This window comes from Phacochoerus africanus, chromosome 13 (assembly GCF_016906955.1).
Source record: "Phacochoerus africanus isolate WHEZ1 chromosome 13, ROS_Pafr_v1, whole genome shotgun sequence".
Lineage (NCBI taxonomy): Eukaryota > Metazoa > Chordata > Mammalia > Artiodactyla > Suidae > Phacochoerus > Phacochoerus africanus.
In genome coordinates this window covers 6,042,185-6,058,849 of record NC_062556.1, presented here as the reverse complement: position 1 = coordinate 6,058,849, position 16,665 = coordinate 6,042,185, and the positions used below count along the sequence as shown (strand labels likewise).

The window sequence follows — 16,665 nt, the reverse complement described above, 5'->3', positions numbered from 1 at the left end:
TCCTCCTCGGTCAACCACCCGGGTCAGCCATCCAGGTCAACCCAACCATCCGGGTCAACCATCCAGGTCACCAGCACAGCACCACGCCCTCTTCGTTTCCTGCTCGCAGGAGGCTCTGGTCGGCCTCTAGGAAGCTTGTCATGTAGGAGTCAGGAGGCTGCGGGTTCATGTATGCCCGCAGACCCCAGGTGGTCCATGCCAAGCCCTCCGCGGACTTCTCCAGAAGCCTTTCTCTGCACGCAGTGGCCATACCCCTCCTCTCCCTCACAGCACTCTGTAATTCTTGCTACCAACCTTCTCCCACTCCCCCCTCTCCCTAAAATTGGGCTGAAGTCAGAACCCTTACGCAGCAAATCCTGCAGAGGTGGCCCAGTGCCTCTATTTAGAGTGTGGAGAGACCTCTTTCTGCGGTGGCCATGGACTTGGGCCTCTGACATCTCCAGAGTGTAACTAACTGATGGGCCTCCAGCGGTCACACCTTTGATCTACCCTGGTGCTCACACCAAGGTCGCACACCCCCCCAAGCCGTTCCCCGCCCTGGCTGACTATGGTGGGAGCACTAGGTGATGGGCCATGTCTGCCTAATGGAGGACACATCTCTTGGGCAGCCTTTGTTCTCGAACTCTCTATTGTCCTGCCAAGGCTTTCTCAGAACTGCCTCCAGCCTGTAAATTCACAATGTCTGCTTTTTTTTGTCTTTTTTTTTTAGGGCCCCACCCACAGCCTATGAAGTTCCCAGGCTAGGGGTCCAATCCAAGCTGCAGCTGCCGGCCTACACCGCAGCCACAGCATTGTGGGATCCAAGCCAGGTCAGCAACCTACACTGCAGCTCAGGTCAACGCCAAATCCTTAACCCACTGAGCAAGGCCAGGGATTGAACCCACATCTTCTTGGATACTGCTCAGTTCCTTATAGCTGAACCATAACGGGAATTCCATAGTTATTTTTAGTTAATCTGACAACATCCATCTTTTCATTTGTAAACATACCTCATTTAATTACTTATTAATTATTATATAACTATATCAATTATTTGTATAGTTGAACCTACTCTGCCATACAATTGTGAGCTTTCTACTGGCCCTGCTATTTTTTTTTTCCATATTTTCTGTCTCTCTTAGAATGATTGATTGTCCTTACCTCATTTCTATCTTCACATGGCACCATGTCTACAAATCTTGGTTAACAATTAACTCTCTCCTCAGGCTTCTGTTGCCACTTCTGTGACGTCAGCTACTGGTTCAGTTGTTACACAGCATGAGAAGACACAGAGGAAGGTACATATGCTATAAAACAAATAACACGGGTGAACCCATAAGCCAGTCAATCACTTGCATCCATCCTAACTCCTCTGTCCCCCTCCCTCCCCTCGTTCCGCCCCTAAAGGAACCCACATCCTGAATTTTACGCCCTTCATTCTCTTTCTTTTGAAACAATTTTATCACATGTGTGTGTAACTGAATAACATATTGGTGAAATTTGGATTTTTAGGCTTATAAAAATGGCATCATACCTAATGGGAGTCTGCAACTTGCTATGTTCACTTAGCATTATGTTTCTAAGATTCGCCTGTATTATGGCACATAATTGACATTCAGTCATTTCTCACTGCTATTAATATCCATCGTTTTCCTATTCAGTTGCTTTCAGCTTTTTTTAAAAATTATGAATTCATATGAACAGCTCATAAAAATCACCTTGTGTATCGAAAAGCCTTCAAGATTATCTAAATGTTTGTGCGGTGTACCAATAGAAGCATTGGCTGTACCAGTGTACGTTTCCACCAGTAAGGGTAAGTATGTACCCCACTTTTTCTCCTTCTCCCCAACACAGGACATGGCAAGATGGTGGAAATAAATGATATCTCAGGGTGGTCCAACTTGGTATTTCCCTGATGACTAAGGAAACAGAACCACTTTGGGCTATGTGCCATCCGTATTTTCTCTTCTGTGAAATACCAGTCCACATCTCGTGCACATTTTTCAGTTGTATTTAGGCATTTGCCTCATAGATTTATAGGAGTTCATGACATAATTCTTTGTTGATGGTTTATATTACCAATACGTTCTCCCAGGGAATGACTTAATGTTCATGTTCTTTATGGTATTTGTGGAAGAAGTCTTCATTTCATTTCATTATTTATTTATTTTTGTCTTTTTCTAGGGCCGCACCCTCGGCATATGGAGGGTCCCAGGCTAGGGGTCTAGTTGGAGCCGCAGCCGCTGGCCTACACCGCAGCCACAGCAACACAGGATCCGAGCCACGTCTGCCACCTACACCACAGCTCACAGCAACGCCGGATCTTTAACCCACTGAATGAGGCCAGGGATTGAACCCGCAACCTCATGGTTTCTAGTCGGATTCGTTTCTGCTGAGCCACGATGGGAACTCCTGAAGAAGTCTTGATTTTAAAATAGTCAAATTTATCAACTCTTTCTTTCCTGAGTTTCTGTGTGTTTTTAAAGAAATTCTAAGGTTAGAAAAATATTCTCCAATATTTTATCCTAAAAGTATTAAAGTCTGCCTTTCATATTTTTAGTCCTTAATCAACTGGAACTGATTTGTGGGTTTTGTGTGAGACGGGAATCCAATTTCCATTTTATCCACGTGGATACTCAGATGGTCCAGACCATTTAGGAGATAGGTCCTTCGCCCCTCAGCTATCTCCAGTGGCCCTTCTGCTGCACGTCAAAATGCCATTACTATGCAGGAGGCTTCTTTTGTTCTTCTGGTCAGCTTGTCTCTTTCTATACCCAGACCCAAAGCTTAAAGGCTGCAGATTCAGCATCGGTCTTTATATCAGGTAGGGCAAGTCCATCAACCTTATGCTTCTTAACTCTTGAGAGCCAGCCTTGTCAATGGTCAGTTTCAATGAAAATTCCATTCAGCTTTTATTTCGAATTTGAAGATAACAACTTCATGATACTGAGTATGTCTCTCCCGAAGGAGAGGGTATTTCTTGAGTGCTCTTCAATGTCCTCCAGTAAGATCTTATCATATCCTGTGTATAGATCTGGCACATGTTTTGTTAAAAGTATTCCTAGAGTGGCAGCGCGCCGGTTGGGTCGTCCCCCATAAAACCCGTGCGTCTCTTCCTGGGCCCACAGCTGCCCAGAGAGCATGTGTTCACCCCAGCAGTGACGGTGCAGCCTCTAGGAGCGCCTACCTTGAAACGATCGCTGCCTTCCCTGGACTCAGCTCTTCCTCCCCCGGCCCTGACCGCTGCTCTGCCGTGGGAGTGGTCCGGCTCTGGTCATCCAGATGAGTGCAGTGATCTCAGGAACCGCCTAGCCACCAACTGAAAGGAGCCTGGGTCACCGGCTGACCTCTGAAGTCCAAGAGCCTAGACCGGCCACACTAGAACCTTCCCTCTGATAGGGGCCATGCTATGCGGGCGTAGTTATTACGTTGTGTTGTCTTTTTCATACCCTGTTAGATTCTGTTTAGTGATATTTTACCTAGAATGTTTACGCCTCTGCTTAAGAGTGAGGTTGAGCTGCAATTTTCCTGTATTCTTGTGTTTTTCCTTTGTTTTGAGGCCATCAAATGCATTAAGAACATTCCCATTCTTCCAGTCCCCTGGAGGAATTTACATAAGCTGAAATCATCTGTTTCTAGAAAATTTCGTTGAACTCGTCCGTAAAACCATCTGGATTTTATGTTGTTCTTGTTGGGGAGAATTTTTACTGTAGAGTGATTTGATTTTAATACTTTCTTTATTAATACGTAATAAGTGCTATCGCAATGCAGTTGTAATTTCCACTTTTTCTATTCCTAATGGACTGGATCATCGTTCCATACATCTATTAAGTGTGGGTTTCCTATTTCGTGCGTTGCCAGTTGATGCCTTTATCCTGCTGTGATCATTTAGATTCATTCAGCTTCCCCTCCCACTGGGGGTGGAACACCATTCCCCACCGCAATGCTGCTGGCCTCGGCCACACGGCTTGCTTCGGCCAACAGAAGGTTAAGCAGACACGACACAAGCGACAGGTTTAATTCTGCTTGCTCTCCCTGGCTCATCTCTTGCACGCTTATCACCATGAGAACCAGCGCTGGGTGCTCCCTGATGAGCACACCTGGAACGGACCTCTACCCCACCTGCATCCGGGAGCCAAGCCCAGAGAACCTGCAGCCTGAAGCAGCGTCACCCAGGCCAACCTAAATCAGCCACATCAGAGCTGGCTGGCAGACGGGTGTGAGGATGAAGGCTGTGGTTATAAGCCGCTGAGTTTGAAGGGGATGTGTTAGACGGCAATATTGTAGCAATGGCTGGGTGACACAGTTCTTTATCTATGAAGGTGTTAGAGAGTTCTTACCAATTTTTGTAATTATTAGCCCATTTAATTGTATTTTTAATTATTTATTTATTGAAGCATAGTTGATTTACAATGTTGTGTTAGTTTTGGGTGTAGGGTACAATGCTTCGGTTTTTTATATATATGTGTGTGTATATATACGTCTGCGTGTATATATATATATTCTTTTTCAGATTTTTTTTTCCTTTACAGGTTATTAGGGAATAACCTGTAAAGGAAAACACAATGGAGTTCTCTGTGCTGTAGGTCCTTGCTGTTATTTACTATATATGTCGTAATGCATTGTGTTAATCCCAATCTCCTACTTTATCCCTCCCCCTATAATTTTAACATATAATTATAATTAGTACATAAGTAACTTACAACATTATACTGTATCACTGTAACTAGTACTCCATGCTAGAATTTGTCTTGTATTTCAATGGTGTTTTTTAAATTTCCATAGAAAACTCTCATTTTTACTTAAGTGGGTACATTTTTCCCTCTGTTAATCTTTGACTACTTTTGACCCTAAACGGTTCCAGTTCTGAGATTTAAAAATAATCAGTTATCTATTTTTCTGAAACATTAAAAATATGTACTCCCCGTAATCTATCTGATGTAAGAGAGGTATATGAATCATTCGTAGATCCTCATATTTTTTTCCTGATTTCAATATACTATATCTTAACTCTAAAATTAATCCCAGTTCCAATTGGAAAAAAAATGTTTAAATTGAAAACTCATTAACATTATATAACAGTCACCCTTTCAACTGACATATTTGTTTTGCTTTCGTTTTAATTAAATTAGCAAACCAATTTTACTATCCCAATTACTTTGCATTTAACCGAGCTGAGATGAAGCTTTCCTTTGCTGCCCACTTCCTCTAGAGAAATCGAATTCACCACGGTCATCCAGTGATCCACATCTTTGTTCCTTATTAACCAGAATAGTGTGATCACTCCCCACATTCTTCTTACCACTCCCAGTTCCTGGATTGTCTTAGGAGCCTTTTATCTGCACAGGTGCGATGGAGGAGGCATGCTGCCTCGTTAGAAGGACTAGAAAAGGGCTCCGTGAGCAGCATCGCTGTAGTGAAGGTATCTCCTGGGAGAGAAGCCGTGGCCCCCGTGGGGGCTCCCCTGATTCTCCAGTGGGAACGCTCTTGTCCCTGTGGTCCCCAGGCCGTGTGTGGGTGGGATTTGCACTGCCTTTGTTTACATGTGTGTTCACCCCACGTGACGGTGAGTCCCCAGTTGGCAGTTACTCATGTCTAGTGGTCCAGCACCCACTGTGGTCCTTGGCTTCTAGCAGATGCTCAGTCCATGTTGGTTGATTGATCATCTGACCGGAAGCCTGCACTGGGTGATATGAAAGGGACAGTGGGAGCCTACCTCTTTCCCTTTCCTCTCTGTTAGACCATGACCAATATGTAATTCATGGAAACTCATACCAGCTCTTTCCTTTATAGCTCTCATCTCGGTTGTTACTGGAGTGCCCAGGCACCAGGCAGGACATAGGAAAGTGGGAATTTAAAAATTATCCAAGGAGTTCCCTTCATGGCTCAGTGGGTAATGAACCTGACCAGCATCCGTGAGGAGGCAGGTTCAATTGCTGGCGTCACTCAGTGGGCTAAGGATCCAATGTTGCCATGAGCTGTGGTGCAGGTCACAGATGCGGCTCGGACCCCACGTTGCTGTGGCTATGGCGTAGGCAGCTTCTATTCGACCCCTAATCTGGGAACATCCATATGCTGCCCGTGTGGCCCTAAAAAAAACAAAAATAGAAATAAATACATAAATAAAAATTACCCTCAGTGTCTAAGTTATTCTAGCACCATGATGTACTGAACCGAGTGGGGTCGGGGGCTGCTTAGGATCCAAGTCCAGCTCCTCCCCTTAATACCCAGCGCAGAGGAAGTCACTTCATTCCCCAGGGCTGTGATTTTGCCATCTGGGAACGTGCCACTGCCCTGCACAGTCTGTTAAGTCCTTGGTTCTCTACAGGATGATGGTCACACCCCGGGGGCACTGAGTGCCAGCTGTCAGTTACTAGATTAACAACCTTGGGCAAGTTCTTTAACGTCATTGATGCTCAGTTTCTCTAGAATGAATAATACCCACTCTTGCAAAGTGGTTGTGAAATGTAACTGAGGTTGGGTAGATGAAGCATGTGGCACTGTGCTCAGCCCACAGGAGAGTCTAGACCGGAACCTCAGTCTTATTCATCTAGCCCTGTCCTTGCACACAGCAGATGCTCACCTCTCTCTCTCTCTCTCTCTCTCTCTCTCACACACACACATACACACACACACACACACTATGGTAGAACAGGTGCAGACAGCACAAGTCCAATTTCAATGAATTTTCCCCATGGTTTTGGTACCCTCATTGCCAAAGAGAGAGGCTATCTTAGAGTCAGTGATTTAATAGTTGTGTTAAATTCTTGATGTCTTACAATCATTTAAAAATATTCTCTATTACTCAGTCATTAAAAAGAATGTAATACTGTCATTTGCAGCTACATGGACGGATTTAAAAGATTCTCATACTAAGTGAAGTAAGTCAGAAAGAGAAAGACAAATACCGTAAGACATCACTTGTATGTGGAATCTCAAATATGACGCAAATGGACATATCTATGAAACAAAAGCAGACCCACAGACATAGAGAAGAGACTTGTGGCTGCCGGGGGGGGGGGAGGGGAGGGAGGAATGGAGTGGGAGTTTGGGGTTAGCAGACGCAAACTATGATTCATAGGGTGGATAAACAACAAGCTCCTACTGGAGTTCCCCTCATGGCTCATTGGAAAGGAATCTGACGAGCATCTCTGAGGACGAAGGTTCAATCCCTGGCCTACTCAGTGGTTTAAGGATCCAGCATTGCCGTGAGCTGTAGTGTAGGTCGCAGACGCGGCTCGGATCTGGCATTGCTGTAGCTGTGGTGGAAGCTGATGGCTACAGCTCCGATTTGACCCCTAGCCTGGGAACCTCCATATGTTGAAGGTGTGGGCCTAAAAAGACAAAAAAAAAAAAAAGAAAAGAAAAGAAAAAAAAAGGGTCCTACTACATAGCACAGGTCATTCTGTTCAACATTCTGTAATACATCATAATGGAAAAGAATATAAAAGAGAATCTACGAGTATAAATGAGTCACATTGCTAGACAGCAGAATCTAACACAGCACTGTTACCCCAAACACAGCAGCCCAAAGGCAGAAATTATCAAACCGCCATCCTGTCCTTCAGATTCTGCTTTTAGAAAGTAGCCAAGGATCGAAAACAAAGTCTAAGTCCAGCAGCAGATGGCTCTGGAGAATATATACATATATATATTTGAAAATTAAATAAAATAAATAAAAAAATTTTTAAATTAGATAAATAAAATTAAAACTAAATTTGAAAATATATTCCCTAGGTAATCCCCCCATGTCCAGTGAAATGAAAAATAGCCAGATATACAGAACCCGGAAATTGGAGTAATTAGGTCCTTTAAAGCCTAGACAAAAATACCATTAAAGTGTAGGTCTATTCAATAATTTTTAATTGTAAAGAATATTTAATACACGGTAATGAATATTACATGATGGCACAATAAAATAATATCACCAACTGTTCAAAACGTTGTTTCTGTGTTACTTGACATCCTAGATCTGGATACTAAGGTCTGTGATGGTTTTGAAACAAAACCCATCTACCTACAAGGCAATTCATTTTGAAATCGGCTATTCAAACTTGCAACAGCTTTCAAAGCACAGAGGGAGAATGTCAATGATTCAACTATGGCCTCAAATTGGATTTTGCAATCGGTGATTTGGGGGAAGTTTGTGCGCAACTTTTGAGGCAGCGCTAACCGCTTGTGTGGCCAGCAGAGGGCAACAGGACCCACGGAAAAGGGGCGAGAGCCTCAGCTAGGGGTTTCGATCAGGCTGCCCAGGAGGGGGCGCCCGAGGCCACGGCCAAGGGGAAGGACGCTTCTGGGCCACGAAGAGCGTGGGGGTGGGGGTGAGGGCGGGGGCGGGAGGGGGGGACAGTGAGGAAAGGAAAGATGGGTCCCTCGTCCCTTGAGAGCACCTCAAGTCCGCTCCTCTGGACCGCTCTTGCCCAGAGACTGTGGGGACCCCCCCTCCCTCCCTCTACTCATTCAGGACTCTGTTCAGGGGTCACCCCATAGGGGAGGCCTCCACCCGCTAAAACAACACCCCCTCCAGGTGGGGCCTGGCCCTTTAACCAGCCCTATTTTCCCTCAGGCCCTGATCGCTGTCACCCGCTGTATTGCAGCAGTCTGCAGTGGTGGGTCTGCACTTGACTAGAATGTTGGTGGGAGCAGGAATCTTGAGGAGCTTCTGGTCCACGACTCTGCCCCCAGTCCCTGGAACGGTGCCCAGCACGTGTAAACACTGGAATGTTGAAATGAGAGTATGTCTGCACAACCTACTGATGAGACAAAAGGAAAGACCAAAAAACCAGGGCAGGGCCTGAAGGGTGTGCCCATCAGATCCGCCGGCAGGATGGAAAGGATCCCTTTACCTGCGTGCAGATTTGTTCCGCACACAGAATGCCCCCCTCGCGTAGAACCATCGCGTTTTCTCGCTGCCTAGTCCGTAGTACTCTTACAACATCCTGGTGGAACTTTTATCTCACCCCTTTTATGAGTTAAATAAATAAAGCCCAGAAGAATTCTCGCTGTGGCCCAAGAATCTGTAGTGGCTCTGCTACCGAGGCACGGGTTCAATCCCTGGCCCTGCCCAGTGGGTTAAGGATCTGGCATTGCTGCAACCTGTGGTGTAGGTTGTAATTGTGGCTCAGAGGCAATCACGGGGACTTCCATGTGCCGAGGGTGCTGCCATTAAAAAAACAAGAAGTAAAAAGAAAAAGATAAAAGTAAAGGATCTTACTACAAGTCACACGTGAAAGAACGGAGAGGAGCAGCACCCAAGCAAGACCGACTCTTATCGCCGTGCTCTCTCTGAGATCACGCTGTTCCAAACATAGGGTCTGCAACCTGAGCCTTTTGTCCTATCCCCAGGGGCAGCAGTATAGACTTAGTCACCACAGCACCTTGGGAAGTGATTCAGCATGTTTGCAGAGACCAGTCAGCTTTGCCATGGACTCCGTTCAGGGTCCGTGTATCAATCACTCTCTAGAAATAAACCCCAGCACATGATGCTTCGGAGCAAGTGCATACTGAACGTCAAGAAAAAAGACAGAGGGCTGCGTTGTCAAAGACGCGGCTGCCATCTGGCGTTGCCATGGCTGTGGTGTAGGCTGCAAACTGCAGCTCCAATTCAGCCCCTAGACTGGGAACCTCCACAGGCCACGGCTGCCGCCCTAAAAGGAAAAAAAAAAAAAAAAAAAGGCTTGGTTTGGTATCTCCTTGGCCCTAGAGGATGTAATTAATTGTGTGCTAAGAGGAAATGACATTTTTTTGCCTCTGAAAATTATTTTACATTTTGAAAATGTATTAACTTCGCTGGTTATGAGACCAAATCATATGAAAACTATATGCTTTTTTCTGTCAATGATATAAGAAAAAAACCCTAAACTCGTATTTTACTATTAGAACTGCAGAGTTCTCTGTCTGATCACCATTTAGACTCATTGGGTTAAGGAGCTGGTGATGTCACTGCTGTGGCTAAGTTCACGGCGGTGATGCAAGTTCAGTCCTGGCCCAAGAACTTCTACGTGCAGCCAAAACAATAAATAAATAAAAATGAAATAAAATAAAAATCACCATTTAAATCACAAATTACACCTGGCATGTATAATTCTCATTTATTGGGAGTTCCTGTCATGACTCAGTGGAAACAAATCCAACTAGCATCCATAAGGATGTGGGTTCAATCCCTGGTCTTGCTCAGTGGGTTGGGGATCTGGCGTTGTGGCTCAGATCCCATGTTGCTGTGGTTATGGCATAGACCAGCAGCTGTAGCTCCGACTGGACCCCTAGCCTGGGAACTTTCTTTTTTGCTTTTTAGGGCCACACCCGCAGCATATGGAGGTTCCCAGGCTAGGGGTCCAATTGGAGCTACAGCTGCCTGTCTACACCACAGCCACAGCAACGCCAGATCCGAGCCACATCTATAACCTACACCACAGCTCGCGGTAACACCAGATCCTTAACCCACTGAGCGAGGCCAGGGATTGAACCCACAACCTCATGGCTCCTAGTTGGATTCATTTCCCCTGCACCACAATAGGAACTCCTGGCCTGGAAACTTCTATATGCCACAAATGTAGGCCCTAAAAAAGCACACACACACAAAATTCTCATTTATTGCAAAATCCAACTCTACAGACTATTCTGTGTTAAGAATTGAAACAATGGCCGTGTTACATTTCTGTTCTATTTTATAGTTGATAAACACTTTGCCTGCATCCTCGTGGGAACCCAGCCAGGCAGATAACATTTGAGCAACAAGGAGCTGAGCAAGTGGAGAAGAGCTTAAACCCAGACCTCACTCCTTGCCCCATGAGCTTCACGTGGTTCCCTCTATTCTCGGGCTTCTGAAAATGGCCTTGAGAACAGTTTCAATTGGCCCTGATTTTTTTTTTTTTTTTTTTTTTGCTAAAGGAAGAAACAGCAATTTGGAGACAAAATAAAACATTTACCCTCAGAAAGAGAATTCTTTTTATTCCTGTCTTCCTCCAAAAAGTCATAGAACTTATGACTAAGTTACCATGTTTGCCTTGTTGCTGTTTTATCTGGCTTTGGTCACTTTTCCTCCCTTCCTTTAATCCAAGTTACTCTGAGACACAATGAATCACTGAAACACAGACGTCAGGCCACCAAAGAGCAGGTCTAGTCAATGACTGTCCCCAAATCCTGATGCTTACTAATTAGCAGGTTATCGGAACGTTTTATCTTCAAGTATGTAAAACATCACTGCCTAACCAGCCGGTGAAGGTTGCCTGGTGTCTACTCAACTCTTCAGATGGAGAGCTGTTTATGGGCAGGGCCCCTGGCTTATTCAGCCCCACGAGGCCCTCAAGGCCTCATAAGGCATCTGGCACACGAAGGCATTCAGTGAATGCATGATGAGTCTAGGCGGGTTGGACGGCCAAACCCTAGGCCCTGCCAATCCAACAAGACTTCTTGAGGTGTGACATATTGCAAGGTCAACCAAACGTCCCCAGCTGGTGCCCCAACTTCCTCATGGACCCCCTCCCCAGTCAATGCCTTTGCATGGCAGTACCCCCGTCACTGCCCTGCCCCACCTACACCCCTCTTCCTCTGACCAGCCTGTGAGGAAATGGGAGGCCAGACAGGGCATGGGTGTACCCAGGGAGGCTCCACCAACATTAAAACGGCTCAGCCTGGCCTGCTTGTATCCAGAACTGACTATTCTTGCATTCTAACATTTATACATATTAATGGGCACATGACCACTTCACCAAAAAAAAAAAAAAAAAATCTACTCAACTAAAATGTTTCTAATTCTGATCAATACTGAAACCTAAATTTTTACAGAGTTAAAATCAATGATTTATACTATAAACGATTGCATGTGCTCATCTTTTTACAACATGAAATCCACAGAATCGCCACAGTCATGGTCACACTGACGTTTATCATGCCAGTTACTATCGTTTGCTCAACACTGGCTGCGCATTGGTTACTTGAGCCAATCCAACTTTTCGTTACTATAAATTGTGCTCTGAGAAACACATTTGTGCAAACTGCCTTCCTTCGTCTCTTAGTATTCCTTAGAATCTATTTCCACAGACTATACTCCTAGAAATAAGATTTAATAAGATTACAGGGCAAAAGAATGCACTGACACACCTCCGCATATCTCCATGTTACCTTCCAGAAAGATGGGGACAAGTTGCTGGTTTCAATCTGGCAATGATTTTTTAGGCAAGAGTTTTTATTAACTTATTTATTTATTTATTTATTTATTTATTGTCTTTTGTCCTTTCAGGGCCGCACTGGCGGCATATGGAGGTTCCCAGGCTAGGAATCTAACCAGAGTTGTCGCTGCCGGCCTACGCCAGAGCCACAGCAATGCCAGATCTGAGCCGTGTCTCTGACCTACACCACAGCTCACGGCAACGTTGGGTCTTTAACTCACTGAGTGAGGCCAGGGATCGAACCCACAACTTCACAGTTCCTAGTCGGATTCGTTTCTGCTGCGCCACAACGGGAACTCCTAGGCAAGAGTTTTTAAAATCTTACTTTAAGAAAGTTGAGGTCTTAGAATTTAAGGACTGGGGAGTTAAGGACTGGTTCTGTGGGTTAAGAACCCAAATAGTATCCATGAGGATGTGGGTTCGATCCCTGGCCTCACTCAGTGGGTTAAGGAAGGATCTGGTGTTTTCATGAGCTGTGGTGTAGGTCACAGATGCGGCTCAGATCCTTCATTGCTGTAGGCCGGCAGCTCCAGCTCCGATTTGACCCCTAGCCTGGGAACCTCCATATGCCACAGGTGCTGCTATAAAAAGAAGAAGAAAATAATAATAATAACAATTTAAGGACTAGAATGGAAGACATTGTAGAGGGCACTTGAGCCAGCTCCCCGAAGAGCGCAAAGATGGCCCCTCATCAAAATTCCTTGTCATCACAATCTGTCATGATAGGTAGAGGTTGGAGTATAAGAAGAAAATCCAGCCTCACACAAATACGTAATTATAAAAGGCTGGCATAAAGACAGACACGTAGGCCAATGGGATAAAACAGCCCAGAAATAAATCCTCACATATATGACCTGCCACCGTGCGGAAAAGATACCTCCTCTCATTCCCCGACAAATGGTGTTGGGAAAACTGGACAACCACAGGCCAAAAAGAAAAGAAAAAGAAAAAAGAAAATGAAATAGGATCTTTATCTTATCTTTATGAACAAAAGTTAACTCAAAAATTCAAATTCCTGTTGTGGCTCAGGAGTTTAAGAATCCAACATAGTGTCTGCAAGGATGTGGGTTCGATCCCTGGCCCAGCCCAGTGGTTTAAGGATCCAGTGTTGCCCAAAGCTGCAGATAGATCACACATGCAGCTTGGCTCCTGCGTTGCTGTGGCTGTGATGTAGGTTGCAGCTGCTGCGATTCGATCCCTGGCCCAGGATCTTCCGGGTGCTGCAGGTGCATCCGTAAAAAAATTAGAATTGAAATTAAAAAATAAAATAAATTTAAAAATCATTAAAAAAATGGATCAAAGAGCTAGAGACAAGGCCTGAAACTATAACACTCCTAGAATAAAACAGGGTGAAGGTTACATGATATTAGACAAAGATTGGCAAATATTTCTTGCATATGAAATCAAAATTAGGCAATAAAAGCAAAAATAGATAAATGGGAAAGGAAACATTCAACAGAGTAGTACGACCACCTAGAGAATGAGAGAAACTATTTGCAAGCCATATACCTGACAAAGGGTTAATATTCAAAACATATAAAGAATTCCTACAACATAACAATGACAAAAACCAAATACCCCAATTTTTATGTGCAAAGGATCTGAATAGACTTTTCTCCAAAAAAGAAATAGAAATGGCCAATAAAGCACATGATAAGAATAGCATCACTAATCATCAGGGAAATGCAAATCAAAACCACAATGAGATATCACCTTATACACATTAGGAGGGCCACTATAAAAAAGAAAATAAAAGGGAGTTCACCTCATGGCTCATCCATTAACAAACCCAACTAGCATCCATGAGGATGTGGGTTTGATCCCTGGCTTCGCTCAGTGGGTTAAGGATCTGGTGTTTTCATGAGCTGTGGTGTAGGTTCCAGACACGGCTCGGATCCTGTGTTGCTGTGGCTGTGGTGTAGGCTGGCAGCTGCAGCTCTGATTGGACCCCTAGCCTGGGAACCTCCATATGCCGCAGGTGTGGCCCTAAAAAGACAAAAGACAAACATAAATAAATAAATAAATAAAATCTACATTGGTTAATACGATTGATCTCATCTGGAAAATTTTAAGTATTGGGAAGATGTTAGGCTCATGGTGGCAAACGAAATTCTACCTTCCTCCTGGAAGCCTTCTCTCTTTTTTCTTTATTAAAGTGTAGTTGAGTTACAGCGTTGCACCAGTTTCTGCTGCACAGCTAAGTGACCCTGTCATGCATACACATACTTTCCTTTCCTACATTATCTTCCATCATCGTCTCTCCCACGAGATGGGCTCTAGCTCCCTGTGCTGTACAGCAGGCCCCTGTGGTTTCTCCATTCTAAACGTAACAGTTTGCACCTGCTAACCCCAAACTCCCCCTCCATCCCACTCCCTCCTGCCTCCCCCTTGGCAACCCCAAGTCTGTTCTCCACATCTGTGAGTCTGTTTCTGTTCGGTAGATAGGTTCATCACAAGGCAAAGGATTGACCCCACTGCAATGACAACACCAGATCCTTAACCCCTTGCACCACAAGGTAACTCCCAGACATACTTTAAACTTCATTTCATCGCAAGTAATATTAAAAAGACATGTACTCAAGGGCTGACACTTAATAAACCTAATTTTTCTGCTTCCTTCAGGACATTCTTTTTTTGTTTTGTTTTGTTTTTTGTCTTTTTGTCTTTTTAGGGCCGCACCTGTGGCATATGGAGGTACCCAGACTAGGGGTCCAATAGGAGCTGTAGCCACCGGCCTACACCACAGCCACAGCAACTCGGGATCCAAGCCGTGTCTTTGACCTACATACAGCTCACAGCAACGCCAGATCCTTAACCCACTGAGCGAGGCCAGGGATCAAACCCGAGTCCTCCTGGATGCTAGTCGGGTTGGTTAACCACTGAGCCACGACAGAAACTCCCTTTAGGACATTCTTAAGTGAAACAGGCATCTTTTTGTGCGGGTGAGGAGCACAGTGGCTACTGGCACAGACTTGTGCCACTGCCCCACTTCAGAGAATGAGCTGGTTAATCACTGCTGATCCATGAATCACAGCCCTTTCTAGTTTAGAAGATCAATTTTTTTTATTATTCTTGTTTAATGCTGACAATACCACTTATCATCATCCACCATTTACAGACCAGGAACTGAGGAATAAGAGATGGAGAAACTTCCCCAAAGTCTTCAAGCTTTCAACTGGCAGTGCCAGGTCTCAGACAGAAAATCCCAGGCTGCTTATCCCTAGGAAACACCACCTCTCCCCAGCTCTGATCGACATGATCCCTCAGAGCCACACACGGTGCAAAGCCATGAAGGAGAGAGTCTGCCTTCACGTCTTTGTCCCCCTTTCTGGACACTGTGGGTGCTCAACCGGCCGGACATCTACCCATCCCCCACCACCCTCACGCTCCACTCCCGCAGCCTCCTTCCACCTGCCTCCAGCAAGACCATGCTAGTACCTGACATCTGTTCAGAGCATTTGAGTTTTATGAAGCACTTTCCCACTTATCACCTCCTTTGGATTTTACCTTCAAGCTGCTTTGTGAAATCTTTTTTTTTTTTTTAAACCAGGGAACGCGCGAATGCAGTCCCCCACCATCACAAATTATGCAGCCGAGCTCCCCCCATTTGGGGACATCGCAGGGATCAGCCCCATTCAAGGTGCAGTGGATGAGCTTCGCCCTGGGAAAACCACATTCATGATCACAGCCTCTCCTCCGGTAAGTGTGTGAACCCGTGTTTCACTCCCTCCTTCCCCAAGGAAAATGAGGCTCTATGAGGGGGCTAATTTGCCCAGGTTCACAGAGCTCACCTTTCTTGTGACTCTTTTTCTGAAGTTCTTGCCAATCTCTAATAGATTTACTGTTAAGGACGTTTAAATGATGGATAACGCCTCTTTACCATCCCTCCAAGAACTATTAGCCTTATGAAAGGAAGCTTTTCAAAAAGCAACACTTGTGTCTACAAAATGACTCCCTCACCTTGAGACTGGTGTTGTTTGCGCCGCTCCAGGAGACTGACCGACCCCATGGAGAACTGAAGCTGGGTCACCGAGAAATGGAAATGATCATAATTTTGCAAGTGAAGGTGTAACGGCTCTACCTTTTTGCAAACGGTAATAAATAAATCTAAATGTTTCCATTTAGAAGAGGCGGTGCCATCCATTCTGTGCCTTTCTTCTCATAAGAACAAGGCAAGCATCCTTCCTCTGAAGCCCCAAACCACAAGAATAATAGAACGCATGGGTTCAGATTGGATGCACACAAGAGTCTGAGCAGAAATTAGTTGAACAGCATGTAATGACCGCGTTCCTTTAACAGACCACCCTGCAGGATAACTAAATGCGCAATTCGAGTAGACTGCAGAAGAGGTAAAAGGAAAAAGCCAAGGAGCCTAAACCTGGGAGGCCCAGCTTTGAAGCTCTTTTACAAGAATCTGGCCAAGGCAGGGAGTACTTTAAACTGAGGAAACAGGAAGTCTCTCAATTGAAAGTTGATTTCATTTCCTAGAGGGGTGGTCTTTCTAGAAGCACTC

The 16,665-nt window shown here is 45.0% G+C and overlaps 1 non-coding gene across 1 annotated transcript; it reads right to left on the bottom strand.

The window, feature by feature from the left end:
• Window positions 1-15,698: 15,698 nt before the first annotated feature.
• On the bottom strand, window positions 15,699-15,859 carry LOC125113700 (U1 spliceosomal RNA). The gene has a single exon (XR_007131563.1). It is a non-coding gene; the product is annotated as a U1 spliceosomal RNA (small nuclear RNA).
• Window positions 15,860-16,665: the final 806 nt, after the last annotated feature.